General features: G+C 36.9%; 1 protein-coding gene across 8 annotated transcripts in view; it reads left to right on the top strand.

Annotated features, from left to right (window-relative positions):
- The window catches only part of hoxb3a (homeobox B3a), a 90,470-nt gene that overhangs the window by 69,874 nt on the left and 3,140 nt on the right, over positions 1-17,456 (top strand). For 3 of the 8 annotated variants that reach the window (XM_067969378.1, XM_067969377.1, XM_067969376.1), the window contains exons 2-4: positions 723-892; positions 12,423-12,490; positions 14,501-14,581. The gene's annotated coding sequence lies outside the window, so the exon portion shown is untranslated. Of the gene's footprint in view, positions 1-722; positions 893-3,399; positions 3,508-10,504; positions 10,724-12,422; positions 12,491-14,500; positions 14,582-16,074; positions 16,669-17,456 lie in introns of those variants that run through there. The other 5 variants (XM_067969381.1, XM_067969380.1, XM_067969379.1 and 2 more) reach the window with 5 other exon arrangements.

Here is a 17,456-nt window from a genome sequence, read left to right as displayed (position 1 = left end):
ATGTTTTGCTTCAGACCTGTAGTTTAACAAACACTGTTGCAAAACTGCACTTTGAAGTCATAACTGAACGATGCGGTAATTGCACCCCACCGCCACCCCTCAAAATATTAATTTCAAACCCAACCTGCAAAACCCCATTGATCAGAACACGGTACAATGTGCCACTTTCTAATGAATGTTCAAAGATTGTGTTTAGCAGCATGAAAAACAAATATATATATATATATGAGATTTCACATGTACAATTGTAACAAAAGAAACACACCATTCAAGTTTTTTTTAAATCACGTTTTGCCTTTGGAGAAAATAGAAAGATTTACAATCTGTCCTTTATATGAGAAAATCCTCACTAACCAAAGTATACGTGTTTAGGTCCCACGAAATTGAAACGATCTGAAATGCAACCTTTCCAAATCTAACATTTTAGTTAAGGTATATAATTCTGAAGTATTTTGAGGAGTATTCACTTCAGTTAATAATATAAGAATTATTCATTGAATCTCTGCAATAGCTGCTCGGTTTTCTCTATTCATCGACACAGATAACAGACCGAGCAGTCCTACACCCTCCGCCAGACTGTTGCCAAAGGGGCTGAATACAAGCTATAGAACTAAAGTTCACAGGCATTATTTGAACGCAGAGAGGTTCTGAAAATGCGAGAATTAACTTGAAATCATTAATCACTGCTTTCTTTAAATACTTCTCCCATTGTTGCTCAACAGCAAATCTGGATGGGTCGTCCCGGGGAAAAGTGGTGCGCGTCCTGGAGGGTTCTGTAAAAATATGGGCAGAGCGTGGAATTTCTCAGTCACCTCGGAAGATCCCCTCTCCACTATGATTAAAAATCGTGAAAATGTTCAGATCTGGAAAACGGAAAATGGTGAAACCAAAGGTAATAGCAAAAAAAAGTCATTTAATTTCGTCACTTTGAATCGCTTTGTTCTTTTGACAATTAAATGTGAACGCATACTCGCTGAGAACAGCTTGAAAGATACAGTAAATGCATCGACTGGAGAATCTGCTTTTAGTTTGCGTTTTGTTGTTTACCTTTCCATGGTGTTTTTAAAAATGTATGATTCTAATGGAATAAAATCAGCATGTTGGTTGGTCAGCAGGACGGCCTAAAGGGTTCACGGAAAGGACAACTTTTCTATCCGATTAGCTGTTTTTATACTAGCAGTCTGACCTCTGAAACCCTTGACCTTTAAGACATGACACTGTTCTATCTGAACATTCTCAATACTAAAGGATAAAAAAAACACACCAGGGTTACCCTTCGTTCACTCGACTTAAAATCTGTGCTGCGTCGCTGAAATGTGCCCGTTCTGTTAGGCTTTCCTTGTGTGTAATTACTTCTAACTTGCGTTAGAAAAGATTGACAATCTTGAACGTTTGTGTTGAAATCCCTCTTTTCTTTAAATATTGAGTGATAGATAAGAGTAGGTTGTGGAATGAAGATTATATATATATATATATATGCATCTTGCACTTTGCAATCACGTTTAAGGATGGTTTCTGAAAATCCAACGAATGAGAAGAAAAATGGGGCCATTATCTTGCTCCCAGCTTCTAAAAAGATTCAGCAACATACAGTGTCAATTTGCCGTACAGTTTTATTTGAACTTTTTTGTGTATTCATTATAAGAATAGGATTTCAACCTGACTTTTCTATCTTTAAATGCGGCTTGCTTACGGATAGTGAGGAGGGAGAAAAGAGAGGGAGGGAGGGATAGAGAGAAAATCCGTGCGTACAACGTGTTGGCTGTTTTACACTAGCTTATTATTACCAACGCCAAACCACAACATTTAAACGGACGCTCTAATTCAAACCTGATTGCTACCCCGTGTCTTCCATCTCTAAGAGTATAAAATAGACATCACTTTTTACGATTTAAGAAGCAATTACCGTGAAATACAAGTTGTATAAGAGTGCGTGAAACTGAAGCGCAGTTTCCGCACGTTTAGTAAATTCTCTAGCTCCAATTTATTAAGGCAACCATTGTGTTTCTCTAGGCAATAGAAATACACGCGAATGCAATAATACATCATCTAGTTTAGAAAAAGCCTTTAAATTTGAATTAAAAACAAATAAACGATTTTTAAATGTCTTTTGTTAGTTGAGAAGTCAATCCCCCGCCCGCAATCCTTTTTTGCAAATGATATCGACGTCTTTTAAAACCAAACATAGTTATTCTCTTTTTAAAAATCATCGCGATTTTTCTAACATCATTTTAGAAGGCAATAAATGTGACGGATGAGATTTATAAGGCTATCATTAAATTATATTATTATAGTTTTCTGAAAATCGGTGGGTTTGTCTGGCGAGAACAAAGGCAGAGTTCCAGGTAATATTATGCACTACTTAGGGCAGATATTTTTATTTTATTTGTAACGAAATAATCTCTAGTACTATTGTAAATACACCTACCGCAATTGATATTGCTGGCCTGCACTTTAGGATGCACCCGCAGAGAGAACGCTGAAGCACCACGAAGTTATACAGCAGTGTGTCAAATTGGTTTCTCGGGGCATGTTTCCGACTAAGATTATTGCTTTTTTCAAAACATTGCTGCTACCAGAAAAAATATAACGAGGTTCCCCACCCCTATATGACAGTAACAGAGATTCTCTGTCCCTTACCATAGATTTGATCCGAATTTTTTTATGTCACAAACGCAAACATTTTGGATTGGATTTTTATAAAATCTTATTATACTGCTAACTGCTGAAGATTTTTTCCGTGACCTTTATGTTGCTGGTAGCGACTGCTTCTAGCTTTGTGACCGAAGGATTGAAAAGTGCCCGCCTATAAGTGAAGAGTGATCTTTCTTGTTAAAAAAAATAATAGTAGTTTCACAGTAATACAGAGCCAACTATGCGACAGAGAAGGAGATAAAGAGTAAAATGGACAATATAAAACTTGGAAAGTCAACGTAAGGAACAAGCAAACTTATGGTAAAATGAATCAGGTAGAAATCTATTATTATGGCAATGTGCTCCCAGTTCTGATTAGACTGCACCGGCACCACAAAAGATAGACACGTATGTTGTGAGTCTGAAGAAGCGTCTCAAGATGAAAAGGATGAGACTTAGAAAGCCCTGAATGCATTGATATAGTCACACTTCTATTTAATTCTCGACTTACAGGAAAGCCTCTGAACCCCTATTTTTAACAAGAATCATTAGCAATATATTAATACAATTCTGTAAACAAAAAAAAACGGGGAATGAAGAAGAATATGAAAGATTTTCTCCGCTCTCCCAGTGGAAGGTCACACTTCTCCTTGGAGTATGAATTTGAAATCCCCCCTTCCCCCTCGATCACGTGACTCATTAAATAATTAATGCAGCTGTTGCAGAATAGATATGTATTCGTCGGTAAATCGCCGACATGGTCTCCCTGTGTCTGACGTGAAATTCCACTGTCCTTTTAAAAACAAGCCTATAACAGAGAGAGGCTGGAATAAAACAATTTGGGAAGAGAGACACACCGTGGGCTGGATTATTGTAAGTACAGCTGCAGTGCCTCGTGTCTCTCTATGTAAATATTATGTGTGTTATTTATGTTTTTCAAGACTGTCATAACATTTGACAAATAGTGCCTTTCCTTCTATTTTTCAATTTAGCACGGTGGTATGTTTGTTTATTTCCTCATTTTCATTGATATTTTTTTTGTGGGAATGTTTTTCTTCTTGCTTTCTTGATTTATTGCGAAATATGTCAGCAGCACTATGGATGCCATTGTGTGTAAGTTGTGTGTTGTTTATGTTCGTCTGCGTGATAAATCATGCTCTATGAGAATGATGTGCAAGTGATGATATTCAGGAATGAGGAAGGTTGTAATCCTCTCCCCAGAGTTGATTATTGCCGGCCATTTGTAGCAATAGATCAGAGGATAATATGAAAGCTATAGCTGGGGGTCTTAAATTACAGCATCCGTGATTACCAATTATGGATAGTTTTGTATGAATTCTTTAAAACACAACGCCTCATTGGAATAAAAACCTAGTAAAGGAGGCGCTTTGGGTGACCAGAAATGAATTGCAAAGCTCAATTTTGAAAATGAGCGAAGACTAACAGACTTCCACAAAGCCTCGCTCCTTTTATTCTGCGGTTGGACGCCAGCCAGTGAAGTTGAAGCCCATTAATAGCAGCGTAACATTTAACACCGATCGTTAGTGCAAACCTTTATGTAGTAAAATTAGAATAACTCAGTGATTGGCATTAAATATTAATGGTTGCAGCAGGCAAGGAACATCAGTATTGAAACACGCGAGTCTCTGAAAATACCATTATCTGTCAACTGAATTGCAGTCTTTTTCTTATTGAGGGATATTTAATGGTCGTTTTTAATTATGATTATCTGAAGTGTTTTTAAGTGTTTGTTTTGATAATTACACAGGTCTTTGTTGAAATTATCTATTGTTTCTTGTGTCTATTATCTCAACAAAGATGGAAAAACTCAAATATATATTAACCATTTAATTGTTTAATATACAGGATGCATAAGTCAATGCCAGACATGAGAACTAACTACAAGTACATTGAACAAATTGAGAGTTTGTTGATGGATTTAGTGCATTTTATATTATAAAAATACTGTACGAGCCATTGTCCTTCTCTATTTGAAATACATACATATGTTGCATGCAGTCATATATATAAATATAAATACATATATTTATATATATGTTACATAAAGTAAAGCTAAGCAATCATTGAACAGATTGACAAAGTCTATATTTCTTTGTAACAAATTATGGTACATAATCTGTTTTCCTCACTCTCTGAATAATAGTTGTGTGCTTGTAAATGAGAAAAAACAAAGAAAACACAGAGTTGCTGTATGATAGGCAAGCCTTCGGGATGTCGATTTTCGTCATTTGCCAAAAAAAGGCTCCTGAGAAAAGAGAAAAGGGGAAGGCATTAGCAAATCGATATTAGAATACAATTGGATATTGCTTAGCTTCCATAGCAAAGATGTGTAAATTTCTTTGCAAGTCTGACCCTGAATTCAATTGAGGCTTTATTAATTGATAACTCCCAGCACCAAAATGGAAAAATAATGTGACTCGGTGCCCTCAACACACATGAATCATGCTCAATGGCACTGCGTTCGTTCAGAGGCGCTGATAGCAATATGTGATTTTTTAAAGAAATAATTTATGCCACGTAAAGGCAAAATAAGCTCTTTCATTCTGAAAATGTTACGGCTTAAAGGCTGTTTGTTCTATCTGTAGAATTTACAGCCCCTTCTTTAAATACGATGACTGTGCTTCAAAACAACCCTGACAATGCCATGCCGATTCACTCAACGAAAAGCCCCTCCTAAAGGCTTTGTTCTTTCGCCTCTCTTTTACGAGCGGTTCACTGACTTCCATAGAAAGCAAAACATAAAGACTAGGGCTAATATATTTTTAAAATGCAAAACGCTAATAGCACCGTATTACTATACGAAGCCCTGCAGAGATATTGAACAATATTTTGTATCTTATTCCTTTCAGTTCTCGTTGAAATGTTTATCAAATTGTCAACTAATTTTCCTCTCCTGCAGATCGCATTCCACTGCATGAAAAAGCAACAAAATTGTGCAAACTTGAAGGAAAATTGCTCAACTTTTTGATTTCCGGACTCTTTTCACCTCAACTTTTTTTCTCTCTCTATCCAACAGCTGACAGAATTAACTTTATGAACGAGTCAAAGATTTATTTATGGTGTCTCATTTCATAATTGCTTTGCTCTCTCTCTTATTTACATCGTCCATTGGCTTTGATATCCTTCAAACTGATCAGATATACTTTAAATAAAATCCTTTTAACGGGATGATAATGCATTACGGGTTACAAGGAAACAACCCTACGTACACTCAAGAGTAACCATTGCTCCTATAAGATGGATATTTAATCTACAGGTAATTATACTCCCCATAATAAATCATGTCCCTTCTCTTTGTTAATATATTTTACAGGGCCGTGCAAGGCTATTTAAAATTGATGAAAAATTACAAGACTTTTTTTCCATGTGAATTGTAACATAACATAATCTGGACACCGTGCAGAGGAGTGGGAGATGGTGAAATTACGTTTATATGTCCTAACATTTAAACGGTGATATGAAGCACAAAAACACACCTCTATAATCTATAAACAAACCGCCCTTTAAAAAAGGTGGTGTAACAATATGTACTTTGTTTATACGTAGAAAAACATTAACGTAAAAAGCATTTGTTGGAAAATTAAATTTTATAGAATGGATCAAAGACATACGACAAGATAGCGGTATCACTAAGAAAATGGTACAATTTTGTTGGTAATCTTTTGTAAATTAAAATTTGTATACACTAGTCAACATCGACAAAGGTAGTCCAGATAAGTAAAGTCGCCAGTTAATGTGCGTTAACACGTTCAATATAAATTCTCAAATTTTCTTAAAGATAAGAATAAATAATTAAACGATCAGCATTGTAGGTAGTAATGCGGTGTTCCTGACTTAGCAACTCATGACGTTTCAACACCTCTCAATAACCGATCAAATTAGCTCCAGTAAAGACAAGGTAATAAATTATATTGCTGCTGCTCCATGCTCCCAGACTGGCTATTAGAAAAGTGAAAATGCAATAACTCTAACCTCTGACCTTTCACTGATAGTACAAAACGGAACTAATTTTGGGGTACAATTCGCTTGAGAATTGCTCCAATAGTATATAGTTCTGTTTTAATAGCGATGATGATTTTTGATTATTATTATTGGGCTTTTTCCAATTAAGGCTTCAAATCGTGGAGAAACTAATATTTTTGGTGCCAAATTTTCCATGTATTTTCCATTCCTTTGTGTTGAAATGTGGTCGGTCTCTAAGGAGCAATTGTCTGAAATTGTTGCAATTGCAAGAACAAAAATAGGATAAGGTGGTGCCCTGTTCGCACTCCACGGAGGTCTGAAGTTTATTTGCTTGAAAGTAATGATTGTAATAATTTTTAAATCACAGAAATGACATTGTTAGGTAATTGTCATAGTACGACTGTATCATTGTGCTCAGGAACTAACATTGCCTCTATTTAGCTCTCGCTGTCGCTCTCTTCTCTGTCTCCCTTCCACTCTGTATCTCTTTTTCCCTCTCTATCTCTTTTATTCTCCCTAGTTCGCTGATACATATCATAGTATATTTAATTGGTGTGGTCAGTATTTAAAGGAAGGAGGCAAGCCAATGTCGCTCTGCGAAGACTGAGCTCATATGGCAGTAATTTCCAACATCCATCGAACAGGGCAATTCCTATTGGACGCGTTAACCCACATCCTTATTTTGCGTTCCATTTCTGACGTTTTCTTTTGCCTCCGTTGGCAACAGCCTATCTTTAAATCATGTTGCATTTGTAGTAATAGTTGGTTTTTGTGGGGTTTTTTTGGAACAACATATATAGAATTAAGCTTCTGAAATAAGCAAACAGCTCGCGTTTTTCCTGATAGTTCGTTCAGGCCCAGGTCTAATTGTGCAACGTAACTTTCCAGTACCGCTCCTGGCTGAATTCATTTATGTCAGGCGAACCCATGCTTCTTTCGATGACAATCCCGAGATTTTCCAGAATGCATTTTTAAAAAATCCACCAGGGTCCAATAAACATTTTTCCTCCCGTGGGGATGTAGTTGAGATCCACCACCGGTGATTAAATACCAAATGCAGTGATCTTTTTCCAACTTCCATTGCAATGATCCAACAGGTAAGCGAACCAAGAATACTGCAGTTTAAATGTTTTTCCCTCTCTGCACCTCGCCATGAATTCCAGGGTGGATATAATTAATGGTCCATAGCTTGACCTAAGAGAGAGGTCCCCGGTTGGTTTCCGTGAACTGTTGTTGACTTTTTTTGTGTGTAACGGATTAAGACAGACGTGGCCCCTCTCCACTCCCACCTCCCCCCCCCCCGCCCCCCAAAAAATGCTCTCTTTTCAGAAGGCGGTGAAGAATTCTTCAGAAAACTCTTTTCCTCCTCAGACTTCCGAAAGATCTTACAAAGAGTTAAACGTTTGGTTTGGGTCCACCTTTGATGATTGTTGACACCTCCGAACTCGTGGAAGAAGCTTCAAAAGCATTTTTAGATAGAGTGTTATCCTCAAGATGAATGTGCACATGATTTATGACCTGGGTAAACTGTGTTTACCTATTGTACTCGCGACTTTTTAAGTTCACAAACTAAAGTCCCATCGTGTGTTGGCCGGCTTTAAGTTCTTCAACTCGATTCTCTTGGCCTCTCAATCGAAACTTTGAGAGAGAAAAAGTTATAATGAGTCTCTTTTAAATTTCTAGAATTGCTTCATCTCCACTTTTGTTCCACCTGAAGGTGACTTCTATTTTACCAAACACTTTTGAGAATATAACAATAACTTTTGAATACAACAGAACAACCTGATATTGCTGGTAAAACGTGCAACACCTTAAAATAGTAATAAAAATGCTAGACCATTCTCTAATTCATGGAAGTACAACATTTTGTTAAACGGTAAAACCTTTTAAAAGGCTTTCATTCCCTTAGGCATCTGCAGCCAGATAGACGACTAACGATAACGTGGTATTTGATGTTAGCAGAAAATTGCTTTGCATTAAATTTCTCTCTCCCCTTTTTTTAGCAAATCATTTTATACGCTGCGGCCAGCCTCCAGCAAAATGAAAATGTACCAAGTGTTTGTTATGCTGAGGAAGATAATTTGAACTGCAGGCGTCAGAATGGATTTAGAAATAATCAAATTGAATGTTATAGTTTTTAGCACATAAGCAGAACTAACTGTTTTACTGCAGTGGTCCCTTTTTATGGGTGATAATGTCCAGCAAACTGGAAAACTGGAACATTTCGTTTCTCGATACCTTTTTTTCTTGTTGGCTGCTAAACCAATCTAAGGCATTTAGAGATACTTAAGGTCACGCTGTAATGATCTTTCTACGCCTGGGCTACAGAGTATTTGTTAAGAAGACAGTGGCATTGAAAATTTTGTTTTTATTCTTTATTAAAAATTAACTCTTTCCTGCTGCATAGCCTCTTCTCGTGCATTATCTAGCAAGGAAAGCGAAGAGTGTCACTGCGATTCCGCTTAGCTTCGTAGATCAAAGGCCCTCTGTTCTAGTTGTACAGTAACCCTATTGATCTCTCTTTGACTCATGCCAGGCATCCTCAAGCCCCCAAAACAGCGTTCTTGTTAATTTTAATAAATATCTTTATTTATTTTAGTTTGTTATTTTTAGATTTCCGTTAATTTCTCAGCCGTTTGAAAAGCAAAATGAAAAGGCAGTGAATCGAGGCAAGTTGCAGGGCGTAAACCGCCCCATGGCACGTCACTGTGCTACAGGTCAAATGTCACATTAAACACAAGTTATGCATTAATAGGTCATATGAAAAGGTACATTTGGAAACGTGCCAGTGTACATTATGTCACACGTTTTGCACGGCTGGCAGTCACTATTATAGTAAAATCTCTATGTTTAAATATGGAAGAACACATTATTTAATGAAGGCGACATATTTTTTACATTTTAACACTGCGGCCTAACATTAGACGCCTGATTACATTCCGATGGGTGCATATCGCACCAACACGTTGCAATTTGATGAATAGTTCTTGTTTGAAATCACAATTACGGTTTCAGGCGACACCTACATAAAACAGAGTATCAGACACATATATATTGAGTTAAACTAGTAAGCATAGTATAATATATATACGCATATATTGCATGTTTTACGACTGTTCTATAAATTATGATGTGGTTTTTGCTAAGAAAATAAATATAAGTTTACATGTAGCTTAACATTAAATATATCGAGTATGAGCACCTAAGACCTCCTTAAATCAAAGGCATGCTGCTAATTTTACTATCGGATATATGACCACATTGCTAAAGAACGTATGCTGCTGTGAACTAATCCTTTGATTGTTAAGAATAAATAAGGCGTTTAATTTTGGAGTCCCCCGTTTCTTTGAAAGTCTGTGGTGGGTGTAGATCAAGCCCACTATCACAGACTTTCTACATAGCAGAGTGGGGAGACCATAGGTTATCAGTCTGATCCAAAACAGGCATCCCAGCAAAGCTTGTCTTTTCAAAAAATCAAACTGCTGTTTTGCCTGAACAGAGAAAGCTGGAGAGTTGGGGGGGGGGGGAGGTGGGGGGAGAGGTGGGCGCAAAGAAAAAAAAGTTGCCAAAACTTCTTTCTTTCCCTGACCTGGATTTCTTGGAAGAAACTAATTATATGATTTTGGGTTTTATTTTTTTTAAAAACAACCTACCTTTGCAAACAGCTTCTACAGAAAACAATAAAAATGTAGAGTACCTTTCGCCACACGCTATAAAGCAGGAAGTTTTTGAAATGCGCGAAGCTGCAAGTTTCAGCGATCCAACACTAAAAAAACGAAGAGTTCAATTAACAATTGCTAAAGTCTGTATAAAATGGGGAAACGTTGACGTACTGACCACGTGAATGCATAATCCGAGCGCATTACTCTGGCATTTGGATGGAAGGCCCTCGCCTCTGTCTCCGGGCTGTGATCACCCAGTCAGTACTCTGATTATTTACAGCAGGCCATTTAAAAAACAAATCGGGTCAGGGGGAAGATATGTGTGCCGTCCAATATCTCTTATAAAAGGATTATATGCGATCGCGGAGAAAGCCTGGGATAGTGGGACGGATTGTTATTTTGGAGACATTTCAAAACCCTCCCGTTGATTGATCATTAATGTGGTGAGTTATTACTATTCAAGGAAAGGTCATTCAGAGAGAGGCTTATATCTGTCACAATGAGCCAAGGCATATTTTATTTTCTTTCCCTTTATTTTTTTATCAACTCAGTCCAACTGCAAATGTTTAAATATCCTCCTGATACTCAAAGACTGTAAATTAGTTCACCGGGAGAACAATTCTCAACGCGTTTAACTCAACTGTAAACGCGCGTGTGTGAGTCTATGTGTGTTGGATTCAGGAGTCCTCAGTCAGACTTCTCTTCATGATATAAATTCTCTTTTTCGTGCCCGTTTTTTTCTTTGAAAGTCCTCACATTAATTTAGCAAAAATAAAAAGAATTTTTAAAAAAGCCGTTCATGACACCCAATGATTCATGAACATTTGCTTTCCAGCTAAGGTAAATAATTTATGAGTTTCATAGTCTGCAACGAAGAACTAACCCTTTTTGAAGGCATTTCTCCCACCTCTCGAATCCTGCCCATCCATAAATACCGCGAATAGCCATTAAAATAGGCATTTATGTATAATTTAACGTATTTTAACGTTTTATATGAAAACACAAGAGGCTTTTGTTTATTAAAACTAGCAGGTGAACCCCTGCATTAACTCGCATCCAAATCTTGCTCCTTTGTTCTGCTACAGGACTGGCGTTTAGTCACATATAAGCGCGTAACCTTTATTATTAACATTAGTCCAACTATATTCCTTCTCCGTTTCTCCCATTCACATTTAACCATTTATAAATATTTATATATGTAAGTAATTCGATAGCAAACGAAGGTAAAGATTCAACATACGTAACTGTTGCCGCTTTTGGTTGTAACAAAAACATTTTTATACTGCGAGGTTACAAAGCCTTGCGTGATCTATTATCTTTCCGATATTTTGGGGCAATGTGCAACGAATATTTTACTCTAGACCAATAACAGAATCATACAGAAAGCGTGTTTTTTTATTTTCACTATAAAATACATCAACGGCCCTACTTTATTTTTTGCAGGAGGGTTGGGATATAATTAAACAATTGATTTTAAAATATGAATCCAATTTCCAAATCATTCCACGTCGACATTCGAATTATGTGTAACCATTCAAAATAAAGTTACAAATAAAGAGACATTGAAAAATTCAAAAGCTTTAAAATTACTTATACTTTTAATATTTGATGTTTGTCGAAGGCCTAACATTTAACCATAAGACTATTTGATCCAAATATTAAAACTGGCTAAATGTTAGTTAGAATGAGACAATAAAACCAGGCAATTAAGTGCTCTCCGTGAAGTGTAAGGTGGTAAATATACATATAATTTATCAACCACGGTAGGAAAAAAATTCACAAAAATAAATGAAACACAACTTTATTCATTGATTAAGCACAAATAGGATTGCATGAGCAATTTCAAAAATATACGCAGCGTATTACTTAAATTATAAATATAAAAACTCTGGGTGAACAGACCAATATATAAGTTAAAGTATTTATAATTAGTGTTTATATTGAAATACATTATGGTGCCATTTGTAATATATTATTACTAATGCATATTGTGCTCCTAATTCCTGACGATCCAATTTTTGTTGCTTCTTTCTGTCATTTGTTCGAATACTCCGTCGATTTCCTCAGAGGTCGTGTGCAACGAATTCGATTTTGTAACGATTTCCTTGATCGGAGGTTTGTCTTTTTCTTTCCTTTTTGCAGTCTTCGCTCTTTATAAAAGATCCCGTCAGCAGCTACACCTTGGGTCAGGAACTAGCAGCATTACTGCGGTAAGTCAGATTATATTCATTTAATACCTGAACCATTTCCCAAAATTCAGTGTTCTGTTTATCTATCATATGGATGAATTGATAGATATATAGATAGAGAGATAGATAGATAGATAGACATAAATTATACAGAGGTCTATAATGGGCACATTGTTCAAGCTACATAACGCGTTCAAAGTTTTCAACTGCCTAAGTTTTTTTGTAAACTTCCGATTTAGAGTAAAATGAGATATTTTATTGGTAATAATCTAGAATCAGTTGTTGTATAAGAACAATGTAGCCAAATTTTGAAACCTTAGTATTTCCTGTTATACTCGGTACTTAAAAAAAATCTTACCACCACAAAAAAGTTCAAATTAAAATCTCTATGCTTCAAAATTGGTGAAAGTTATGGTTTCCATAGAAGCAGATGTAAAAAAAAGTTCATTGTTGAGATCACTGAGATGAAGCTGACTCTTCTCCCAGTCGCTGAAGTAGTTTACAGGCAAAAAAAAATAGGTGCAGGAGAAAAGTGATTACTAAGGCTGCGTCCAGTTATACAAGTTACAAAGTTGCAAAGTTATATATTCAGCCACCTCACGATGGGAAAAAAAACCTGCGATGCGGTTTGGCGTTCTTTAGCCTGTTGTACTTCTAAGCAGGAGGAACTTGTTTCTTAAACGGCAAGAATCCCGAGTCTCACTTTGTGAAATTATACCTTTGGCAGCTGAGCACTGTGTTGTAGAAAATCACTGCACGTTAAAAAAAAATCAGTCCTTCCTCTCACTTATTTTAAACAGAAGTGAAGCATTCAACAAGACCTCGGCCTTCTGAATTACTTCTTCAACAAACCAAAAAAAAAGCCATAGTTTGCAAAAAAATAAAATAGAAGAATAGCATGAAGGCGTAAAAAGTTGCAGAGCGGTAGATTCTTTCGCCGGTCTTCCTCCTACGCTGTTCAAGGCTCTCCTTTCATGTACCTAACTAGTGCAGCATCTATCCCTTTTACACTGTTTACAGCTACGGTGCCATGAAGTCATAAATCTTACGTAGCCATAAACGACAGAAGCAGTGGCATGCATAAAAAAGAGCTTAAGTTCCAAATTCTTTTTTCATTGGCTTTCACTCAAGTGACATTTCTTTCTCTCTCCATTGTCTGAAGTGCATTTTTTATTTTTTTTAAATCACCTTAAGTGTCCAAGCAAGTGCAACACACAGCCCACATTAAAAGTTTAGAGAGGCTGTTGCATCTTGTGCGTTGCTACATGTTAAATATAACAGAATTACCCCCCTCCTCCTTCCAACCACCACCACCCCCCACCCCCCCCCAAGCTACGTCCATGTTCTTTTCTTTCTACTGCACCCAGTCTGTCACTAAAGTTTTTTTGTCATGAATAAATTATTAATTAATGATTCAGACCACAAGTTAAGTAAACAATGCTATAGATGGAAATATATTTCTTCGTGGAGTTATGTAATGTGAAGTTCACTTTTTGAAAATTATTATATCTTGTATTAATAATATTTTGAATGGTGAACTGTTTCACTTTGCCCGAAAAATATATTAGCATAAACTGGCACATAATTGCCAAACACGTGAATCAAATAGTCCTAGTCTAGGCCTTGTCCACCACGTCGCTAATTAGCATAATTTTTCACTTGTGACGCTGTGTTTCGAGGGGATTAACACTCGTTGCCTTCCCAGCACTCAAGAAAGAAATCGTTTTTTTCCCTTTAAAACCGTGCTTTTAATATTTTTATATATATATATATTCATAACAAACATACCGAATATATGGGTTCTCTTTCTAGTTCACTCTGCCCTGTAGAGCTGAGAAACCATTGTTATCTGTGAGCAGGGCGTACCAGTCTAGGGCTCAATAATATCAGGGCTGTCCATTCAAGCCTTGAGCTTTCTACAGTTCTTTGAAGCTGTACCATCTCGCCTTTCTTTGCCGTTGCCTTCAACGAGTGAATTTCAGCGCCATAACCAGCTGTTTTATCCTTCCTTTTTTTATATGTATAAAAAAGAATTTGGGAACTCCTGCTTATCGATTGCGTGGTGAATCTGAAATATTATGTCTTGCTCTGCTTCTATCGTCAGTGGCTAAGGTAAGCTGGACTCAAATAGGCTATCACTCGTGAATGGCGGAGTATATGTCCCAGTGATTTATGACCATATGACTTCAATCTCGGTTCAAGAAGAGTTCACAAGCTATAGCTTCCTTTCACGCAGCGACTGTTTCACATTGCATCTGAATTCAACACGGAACCCTTTTCCTGTGCCTTTTTGGGGGGCTAATTTGGAGTATTTTTTAAAATCAAGCTCTCTGTTGTGATTTGAGACATATTTACGTGGACGTCTTACGGTGCTCTATAATTTAAGGTGTATGACGACTTCCCCTATTGTTGTCCCACTAGCTTGGATGATTGTTTTCTGTATATTTTAACACATTTTGGAACAATCAAATGCCCCTTCGCTTGTATAGCTCTGTAAGGACTTGAGACCTGCAGGTACTGCGTGTTCGGATTATGGAGAGTGAAATCTTAGGACATTACTCTCCGAGCCTCTGTGCTTCTCCGAAACATGGTGGCAACCGGCGACTGAAGCGCGCCTGACTTTTCCGGCTTTGTTCAATGTTTCCCAAAGCATCATTTGAAATATAAAGTCCATGTATTGTGCTGTAAAATTCTAGTTTTAGCGGCTCGCTTAAACTCCGCTACAGTCTACAGCTTCCCTAGGTGCAACCGCAGCACCCAGCTGAAAACGGGTCATTTTATTAGAATTTATTATTTTGTGTGAGTGTATTGGTAAATAAAACTTTGCAGCATTTTCTCTCTGAAGCAAAGGGGGGTTAGGGTATTGCTCTGCCCGGCTTTGAATGAAAAGTCTGAAATTTCAGAGTGCATTTTATCTTCTGATTGTAAATAATCAGGAACTCTGCCCTGTCGTACAGAACAAAGCTAATATCCGACAACCGTCTGTACTCCGGCGCAGGATGGGGGGCACCAATGAACAGAGGTGTAAACTACGGAATTATGAAATTCGATTTTACTATTTTAAAAGTATACATTTCGAAGCAAGTACCCGGTAAACGACGGCGTTTTTTCTGAAAAAAATCCCATTCCGTTTACCTTTCTCAGAAGTGTGCATTGATTTGAATGCTTTCTTTTCTTTTTTTTTACAATTTTCAACCTTTTACTTGGATAGTTTATACTGAATAAATTAAACGTAATTTTAGCGCAAAATGTAAGAGCTTGGACCATAATAAACATTCCATGAAGCAAAAATCGATGTTGTGAATACATTTTAATTCTCTCTTACACAAAGCCACATCTTTAATATATTTCCAACGCCGTATCGCCTGACAGTGAAACCTTCGCTGACTTAGACTATAAAAAGCGTTCGTCCCTTTATAAATGTTAAAGCCTATAGGTCTGAGGGAGAGAAGTATTGCATGCGATATAGACAAGCAAGCATTTGGATTGTGCATTGTTTGCATTTAATCTAATAATTCTGTTTCACATTATCTTTAATCAATGTCGGACACCAAAATTAACATTAAAAAATGTCGAATAAAAAAAATTATTTTGAAAATCTGGGCAAGTTTTAGAAAGAACTGGCCGGTTCTCGAACATATCATCGCCGAGTTTATACCGTGTGATTTATAATTCTGGCAGCTGCTTCGGATCATTAAAACAAAAGTGTGTCAAACTGAAACTGTACTTAAAACACAAATTGGAAAACGCTGTGCGAGTGTGGAGCAGAAATGAAAACACTGCATATTTTAGGAGTGCTCAGATTGTGCCGGGGACGTCTCGCCGTTGACTCTCTGCGTTCGAGCCGCTCCGGGAGTCCCTGGCCTTTCTTAAAAAAAAATCTTTATTGGTCGGCTGACCCCCCTCATACATCAAATTATAGAGCACCTTCCAAGACAGTACCTATTATCCTTTTTCTTTCTTGGTTAAGAGAAAGGTTCAAATGCTGGTCATAGAGAACACAAGCCCCTGTTTTTCAGGTTTGAAATACTTTGCCGATCCATCATGGACAGTTAAAGCTGTGGCGGGGAAGAGGAAAAGGGTCCTAAAAAATCGCCGCAAGGCCAAGCATGAGCCGTCCAAAAACAGTATCCAGTTTACACAAGGACACAGAAAGATAGAAACAAAAGCACTTACTTCCTCACCTTCGCCTTGGCAAAGTAATACACTTTAATACCCCACGTTAAATACACATGTATATATATATTCAGAAAACAATGAAACCAAACTAATCTCAAATGGTTGAGAGTCTAATCCCTGTGTATATAATGGTCGTTTTCATTGTTTCTTAGTACTACGTTATTTGTATGATTTTTTTCTGTGATTTTCTCCCACATTATCAGTGTACCCTCTTCGCACTAAAGGAGTTGAAAGATGTGAATTTTAGATTGCCGCGTTAAGCAAGAAATTATGGTGGCTATAAAAGTGTGTTTCGGATTAGAGTTTGAATACATAGCTACTGAAACATCCATAAGTTTCCTTCTATTTGAACCAGATGTTTTCAGGGGAAATCTCACCCCGCCATGTTTGCTGTACATTTAAATGTTGATAGTTTGACAGCTCCGTTTTATAACAGTAACTGCAAACCTAATTTTAGGCGGTAGGTAATATTTTTAATCTAGAATATTGACAGCATGACACTTCATCAAGCAAAGAATAATAAAATCAAATGTAACGATTTTTTGTGTATGTTTACTGAGCTGATTGTGAAAGTTTATGAAACTGCCTGTTAGATATGAAAACCGAGTTTGTCTGAAATTTTTTCCCAAATAATTATCAGTTTTGGAACATTGCCTAAACCAAAAGAATTTCGCTATGAGCTAATGCTGAATCTGATCTCTATTAAAATAGTTTTGCAGATGGCTATGTGAAATTTGTAGTTTTCGATCAGGACTCAATGCAAGAGTGTTTTTTTCCTCCACTCCTCTACAGTCCAAAATAGCCAGGA

The sequence above is a fragment of the Heptranchias perlo genome, chromosome 30, assembly GCF_035084215.1.
Source record: "Heptranchias perlo isolate sHepPer1 chromosome 30, sHepPer1.hap1, whole genome shotgun sequence".
Taxonomy (NCBI): domain Eukaryota; kingdom Metazoa; phylum Chordata; class Chondrichthyes; order Hexanchiformes; family Hexanchidae; genus Heptranchias; species Heptranchias perlo.
This window is presented reverse-complemented; position numbering and strand designations above follow the sequence as displayed.